The 7637-nt window shown below is 54.2% G+C and overlaps 1 protein-coding gene across 1 annotated transcript in view; it reads right to left on the bottom strand.

Moving 5' to 3' along the window:
* Positions 1–7637, bottom strand: part of DPP6 (dipeptidyl peptidase like 6) — a 510008-nt gene that overhangs the window by 132259 nt on the left and 370112 nt on the right. The window lies entirely within an intron of this gene.

Here is a 7637-nt window from a genome sequence, read left to right as displayed (position 1 = left end):
GTCTTCTTTCTCCTCATTCTTTGATAAATGCAGGAATAACAATACTCACAGCCAGCTGGCACCCTAACTTTGACACTAACCCTACATGCTTTGCGTCTTGAACATCACAGCCGTGCGCTGAGGTTGGAAGGCAGGTGTTCCTAAGCCTGGTGCATGTTGTCTTCCTGCTAGCCAGAACATTTACAGGACGTCAGATACTGTGACAATTCTACTGCAGTCCTTCCAGGGACCTGTGGATCTGTTTATTACCCGCTTTTATGGAAGAGAACGTCGAGGCTCAGAGACATTACAACCTGTCCAAGTCTAAACAGCATAGACGGGAGTATAAAACTGGGTGGTCTTCAGACCAGCAGTTGGCGTAATGGCTATGTTGCTGGACTCCCATGTAATCGACCGTGGTTCAAGTCCCAGACCTGGTGGCTTAAATTCATGCTGGGTGCATGTGCGTGCCCAAGATCCCGAGAGGAGGATGGAGGGGAAGGGATTGCAGCATGGCCATCCCCCTACAGGGTGATTTCTCACTTTCTGTCTCTCTGTCTCTATCTTTCCGGTGACTGCAAGCTCCCTATAGCAAAAACCTCTCAGAAAAACTATCTTTCCAGTGACTGCAAGCTCCCTAAGCCAAAAACCTCTAAAAAAAAAAAAAAAAAAAATCGGTGGACTCTTGCTATGACCTGGATGTGTAGAGCCCAGATTTGACTTCAGGTGTGATGTCACACCCACTCCTCCATGTGATCAAAGTGATGAGGTTTCCAGGGCAGCGGAGGGAGAGCCTGGCCCATCCTGTGGCTCTGCCCCGTCGCTCTCCCCATTACAGACCATGAAGGAGACTACCACAGAGTCCTGGACTGCCCCTCAGCTTCACGTCGGCAGCTCGGGCTCCAGCTTGACATCTGGAGAGTCTGTCTGCCCGAGGGTCAGAACTGCCGATGGCCATGTGTTAGCCCAGATCACAGCAGAGTGCAGACAGGAGGATGGAGGTTGGGGCCGACCCGAGGCACGGGGCTCCGAGGACCCTGGCCACCAGCCAGTGCCCACGTACTCCCAGCGCGTGCTCCACTGTCATAGATATTTGAGAAACTCAAAGTGCTCTGAGAAATCTGGGTCCTGGAAAATTGCAAAAGACATAAATAACATGCCTTGTAGATCTGTACTCAGAAATAAATGGCCTCGTTCTAAATACAGAAAATCTTATTTATTCCTACTTGCTTCTGCTGCCTCTTTTCTGCCACTAAATATTTTATCCAAGGTGCCGAGGGCAGAATTAAATGGGAGGTTAAAAAAGAAATCAGCCAACATCACGCCAGAGGCAAATAGAGCTCTCCCTTGCTAGGCTGCAGCCTGCCCGCTAATCAGGGCTGACTTGCATATCGCACCCTCCAAGTACCCTCATTATCCTCAGCCAGAGCTGCAAACACCCTGCACGGTGATCTCCCTGAACGTGCGCCAGCTGGCCACCAGGTGGCAGCGTCTCTTCCGTTCCCTCAGTGGGAAGGGAATCACCGTGGGCCTGGTTTTCTATTCCAGTGCTGCGATCTCTCCAGCTCACGGTCATGACAGCCTGGCTGGCCCAGGCCGGGGCAGGCCGACAGAAAGCCTCCGCTCTCGGGCCTCCCTGTTCGTACCAGAAGAAAGACAACAATGTGTTTCTCTGCGGCTGGAGATAACTTAAGCTGAAAAATGTCTTAATGTATTTATTCCTATCTTCCATGAGCGAGAGAGACAGAGTCATAGGCAGGGACAGACGGCACCTCAGCAGGTCTTGACCCTACGACCCACCGCAGCCTCCACTGACCCTGGATCGTGTCACACATGTGCCCGGCGTGTGCAGGTCTCCAGGTGGAAGCCGGAACCATCCCTCCTGTCGGCCTCGGAGTGTCGCATTTGACCACAGCGCTGCCACCTGGTCCCTTAAGTTGGGAACTTTCAAGAAGCTGCTTTGGGGGTGGCTCACAGCACATCTGCCTGCCCACAAGGGCATGAGGGCAACACGGACACGCCCACCCTGGGCCAGGGCCCCTGCCTCTCTCCTCCATGAGGTTGCGCTTTGCAACAGCAGCCAGGCCAGAGAGCAAGGTGAGGCTGATGCAAATTACCTTCCAGACGCTCACCCCTGGAATCCACCCTCCTCTCTCCTCTTCTGTCCTGTCCCCTCCTCCTCATCCCCCCACCCCCCACTCACCCACCCCACCCCTGACTAGCCGTGACCTCGTCTGGGGATAGCCATGCAGGACCCCTGTCCTTCTGGGCCTTGCCCACCTGAGTTCCCTTAATGACGGCTCATCGTGACTCGGTTTTATGCTACATGAAGTAAAAGTAAAGCCCGTACAAACAGATTCTGGCACACAGAGGGGCCCCTGCCCCCGACACCCAGAAGCTGTCTTCTCACTCAACCACACCCTCCTAGACAGCAGGGCCCAAGAGAGGGGCCAGGGGAACAAACCCACCCTGGAGGAAGGCCTTGACCTCAGCCTGTGCTTCTGCAAACTTCAGCTGCAGCCACTCATTCTCACCTAGAATTCTGGCTTCATTGTCTGTGAATGTGCTTGGCCTCGGCACGTAGGGCGCTGTGCTGCCTGGAGGGCCCAAGGGACCTTCGCAGCCACTGATTCTCACCTAGAATTCTGGCTTCACTGTGAATGTGCTTGGCCTCGGCACGTAGGACGCTGTGCTGCCTGGAGGGCCCAAGGGACCTTAATCTGGCTCAGGAATTGCAGTGGTATGAACACGTCCCCTCAAATCCAAGTGTTAAAATTTAGTAGTCATGGCATTTTTTTAAGAGAGAGATTTTTGCTCTAGAGTGCGTGTGTTTACCAGAGACATAGAGACAGACAGACAGAAAGTGAGAAATCACCCCCCGGGGATGGCCATGTCACAATCCCTTCTCCATTCTTCTGTCGGGATCTGGGGCATGCACACACATGCATCCAATTTGAGTTTTAAGTCACCAGGTCCAGGACTTGAACCATAGTCAACTATGTGGGAATCCAGGGATGTAACCATTACGCCAACTGCTGGTTCCAGTGGTGACAGTATTAAGAGGGTAGAAACTCAATGTGACTCTGGGATTAAGAGGTGGAGTAGATGAGGCTATCAGGGTTGGCTGGATGCATAGGGAGGAGGGACCAGAGCAGAGACAAGGACACAGGTCTTGCTGTCACTGTGTGGTGTTCCTGGACTCTGCAGAGTCCCCACAACCAGAAGACCCCCACCAGATGTGGCCCCTGGGCCCCAGCCCTCCAAGTCATGAGTGAGTTCACCTTTGTCCATACGAAGTTGCCCAGGCAGTGGAGGTGCTATTTGCAACAGAAAAGCTGAAACTGAAGGGTATTTCTGGCACACTGAGTTTGGGGAAAGTGCACAGAGTGTCCACTCTCCCCAGGTCCCAAAGGGTCTTGAGTTGCTAAGTCCTTTGGCAGAGACTGCGGAATGCCAAAGCAGGGGCAGAGGGCAGAGGGCAGAGGGCAGAAACACTGTCTGAGCAGAGTTGGGAGAGGCCATATGTGCCCACTGTGGGGCAAGGTCCGCCTGTCCCCATGCCCATGTCCTGGCATGGAGGAGGGGCCACAGTCCTCACAACTGCAGAGCAGGGCGGAAGGCTCCCAGAGAGGGACGACGTAGGGGACAGCCACAACTTTCTAATGATGAGCCTTCTCCTTAGCTACTCACACACGTCCACGTAGGAGGAGCTTATGCTGGGTCACACCTTCTGGGCTCTCAGATCTGAAAGTGCGCAGTAAGGGACAGACACTGGGATGTCCCGGTGATATCACGAGAGAAGGAAATGTGAAAACATTAGAAATTAATTCTCGAGTTGATGAGCGGCTGCTTGGTTTTCTAATTTTCATGTTTCTACAGCCTTAAATCAGCTTCCATCATCCTGCCGGAAGTGTCTAATATGTTGAGGATTCATCCGTGTAATTAGGACATGACTGAATTCCAGCGTGCATCTCCTGCACGTCTCGAAGGTGCGCCCAGACCGGACAGCACCTCTGTCCCACACGGGCCCCAAGGGAGAGACTTGATGCAGAATACCCGCTCCGAGAAGCATCCCCTTGAGTGACGGCGGAAGAAGCCCCTTTCCGTGGCTGTCCCTGCTGCCTGCTGCACCAACCGCGTCTCGCTCTCCAGGAGGGCTGGGCATTTTGCCTCTTTCCTCTCACTCCAGCTATTTCACACGGTGTCCATGCTGTCGCCGGCAATGTCTGTCCCCCACCTGAGGGGGCCAGCAGGGACCTGAAGTACAACTCCTGCAGCACTGAGGACTGCATGGTCCACCATCGAGGGCTGGATTTGGTCACTTGCAAATTTTTCACATCTACTTGGAGACAGCCCCAGGGACCTGGAGAACAATGGGAGACTGCCCCTTCCCTGGAAACTGTGTGCCGGGGACAAAGGAGGAAGAAAGGCTGTGACCCCGAAGTCTGAGTGGACCCATGTGAGGACTGAGGCACGTCAGGCAGAGAGCATGCAAACCTCGGGTGGCCTGGCAGTTCTGTCCTAGGGGCTGGACAGAGCAGAGACCGCCGTGACCTGACGCTTCTGAGACGTGTCTGCTGGTACCACCTCCTTGTTGTAGTCTATTTAAACCCCAACAGCTCACAGGCTCAGGGTTCACACGGCTATCTGGGATTCTTTTAGTAAACCAACTGCCAGATTTACTTCTGCAAAAGAACGAGGTGCTGGCAGGGTCTTTTTCCTGTTGAGTTGAAAGGTCCCCCTCCCCAGGTGAGCCCAAAGTAGGGTGCCTGATTTTCACTGACTGGGCGGACCTGGCCTTGCACTGAATGGAAGGTCTTGCAGGAGGGGCTGACTCACTGGCCCCACATTCTGCCAGGTCACTTGGGCTTGGGGAGCTCACACAGGGTGCCCAGATCCATGAGCGTGTACGATGGGAAGAGGTGACAGGCTGCATGTCCGGCCTCCCACCCTGTGCAGGACTGACAGAACCCATCAGTGTCCCAGTGTCCCAGTGTCCCGCTGGCTCTGGTGGGATGCTGAGCGAGCACGAGAGCTGACCTGCAGTCCCAGTCCTCAGTCCTCAGCCACTCGTGGGGCCTGGTTCACAGCACAAGAGACCCTGTGCTCAAGGAGTCCTGATGGGGAGAGGAGCTGTCTTCTCACTCAACCACAACGCCTAAGGCAGCCAGAGGGAGGGACAGTGTTGGGAGTAACGTGAATTTTATAGAATGGGGGAAGCAAGATGAGGTGAGAGCGAGAGGAAGGCTGACTCCTTCAGAGCAGTGAGCTGTCCCCTGGGGACAGGAGGAGGCATAGACACACATCCTCCCAGTGCTCACAGGTCCTGTAAGGGCACGGGAAGGGGCAAGAGGCTGCAGAGCCTGTGCATGAGCCCCTCTGCCAGCACCCAGAGGCACTGTGCTCCAGCTCACCCGTGAGCAGAACGGGCTCACTGCAGGGATTTTCCTCACAGCTGTTGCGTGCACAGACATTCCTCATGCTGCATGTGCTCACTGCACTGACATTTAAGTGCAGAAAGTGGAGAGCGATTCACCCAACCTGGTGATGTGTCCACAACAAGAACAGGAGACAGTGGCTCAAAGAGGCAGGAAGTGGGTTCATGGCCAGGAGCTGAGGCTTCCCCAGCTCTGTGTCTCAGAGGGAAGTTTCTGTGCGCATGGCCAGGCTGCCTGCTCATCTCGTGGCCCATGCTGGCACTTGTACTTTGTCAGAACTGTGTCAGCGAAAGTCTCAGGAATTGATAAATGACCTAATGTCCCTATGTGACCGAAGAAGACAAAAAACAGGATGATCTGGAGTTCCCAAAGTATCAAATATTTTGATCTGAATACTAACATTTCACTAAGACTCTTTAACAAAAAGATGAAAATTTGTTTGTCTTGGGAACTAGCAGTTAGCATAATGGCTATGTCACTGGACTCCCATGTAGTCGACCGCGGTTCGCGTCCTGGACCCGGTGGCTTAAAACTCACGCCGGGCGCATGTGCGTGCGTGCCCAAGATCCCAAGAGGAGAAAGGAGGAGAAGGGATTGCGGCGTGACCATCCCCCCGGGGGGTGATTTTTCGCTTTCTGTCTCTATGTCTTTCTGTGTCTGTCTGGCGAGCGCACGTGCCCTGAGGCTTTAAAACATAACCGCCGAGCATTATACGCTGGTTTTTTTTTTAATCAAAGCCTGGTTATTAATGGTAAAAACCATTTCTCAAGACAAATGGGAATTCTTCTCACACCTTAAGAAAGCATTTGCCCCTCAGATGTTTCTTATTTCAGGTTTTTTCAAAAGTCCAAGAAATCATTTTTTATGTCGAATGGAAGTAATAATTAATCTTTCTGAAATACTAACCAAGCCTACGCTGGAGTTTCAAATGTGAAGCAGCTCTGACTCCGAAAGCCCCAGGTCTGCAGACAGCCTGATCCAGCACCATGGATAGCCGCCTCGCCGGCGGGGGCCGGATCCAGCACCATGGACAGCAGCCGCACTTTTCGGGGATGATTCAAGACCATGGATAGCTGCACCGGCAGGGGCCTGATCCAGCACCATGGACAGCCGCAAAAACGGCGGGGCCTGATCTACCACCATGGACACCGGCGACAGGGGAGGGGAGGATCTGAGGTCCTGCAGTCCCAGAGGGCTTCCTGGGAACCACAACACCATGAAAGCAGACGCTGACCGCCAGGTGCATGAGATGTCTACAAACTCATGAATGACTTATGAGGTCATGGACGTCCCCTTAGCTTACCCTCAGGGATGAAGTGAGAGTGAGTGTGCAGTGACAACAAGCCACAACTTTCACTGTCTTGGGGTGTCCTCCCCAGTGACAACATGGCAATCCAGCAGGGGCAAGGGGTGTGGTCTGCAGCATGGCTAACATCGTCTGTGACCTGGCTATCAGCGCCCTCTTCACACGAGGTTGTCCCTGAGCCCCTCCAGATCTCTGTGGCACCTTCATGTCAGGGCAGTGGCCCAGGCCCCTGCCCTCTTCAGCTGTCCCACTTTCGGAACTAGGAGCTCTAACCTTCTTGATGATCCAAGAGGTTCCTTGACACTCCTCTAAGAAACTCCTCTTCCACAGTGACCACCAGATCGGGGCCTTTGTTGTCAAGAACACAGCCAGATATGGTGTCCTCAGTGCTATCCCCAGACATGTCCACCTCTGGACGGTTGCTCCTGGGCACTCTCTGGTGGTCTGGGGTGAAGGGGCATGTGACAGCTCTGGACAGTGAGTTCAGAGCAGGCTGAGCACTTGTTCGCCAGCTCGTGCCCTCCACGAGGCTCCCTTTGCCTGTGGCTGCCGTGCCCAGGAGGAGGCTGGCCCCAGCAGCTTGGGACCCTGAGTGACCACACAGAGAAGAGCCCCTGCCTCCCCTCCAGATTGTCAGGGCTGGGGTGATCACACACGTGTGGTTTTCTATACGGAGGTAGTGCTCTGGGTTCCTTTCTTGGGTTCTGTTAGGATGGCCAGGCCTGCCCCATCCCGACCACCCTACCTCCTCTCAGCTTGCTGCGATTGAGCTTGCTTTAGAAGTTCAGGGAGGGACCAGCAGTTAGCATAATGGCTATGTCGCTGGAGTCCCACGTAGTCGACCACGGTTCGAGTCCCAGACCCGGTGGCTTAAACTCACACTGGGTGCATGTGTGTGTGTGCCCAAGATCCCA

This window comes from Tupaia chinensis, unplaced genomic scaffold (assembly GCF_000334495.1).
Source record: "Tupaia chinensis unplaced genomic scaffold, TupChi_1.0 Scaffold000110_1, whole genome shotgun sequence".
Taxonomy (NCBI): Eukaryota; Metazoa; Chordata; class Mammalia; order Scandentia; family Tupaiidae; genus Tupaia; species Tupaia belangeri.
This window is presented reverse-complemented; position numbering and strand designations above follow the sequence as displayed.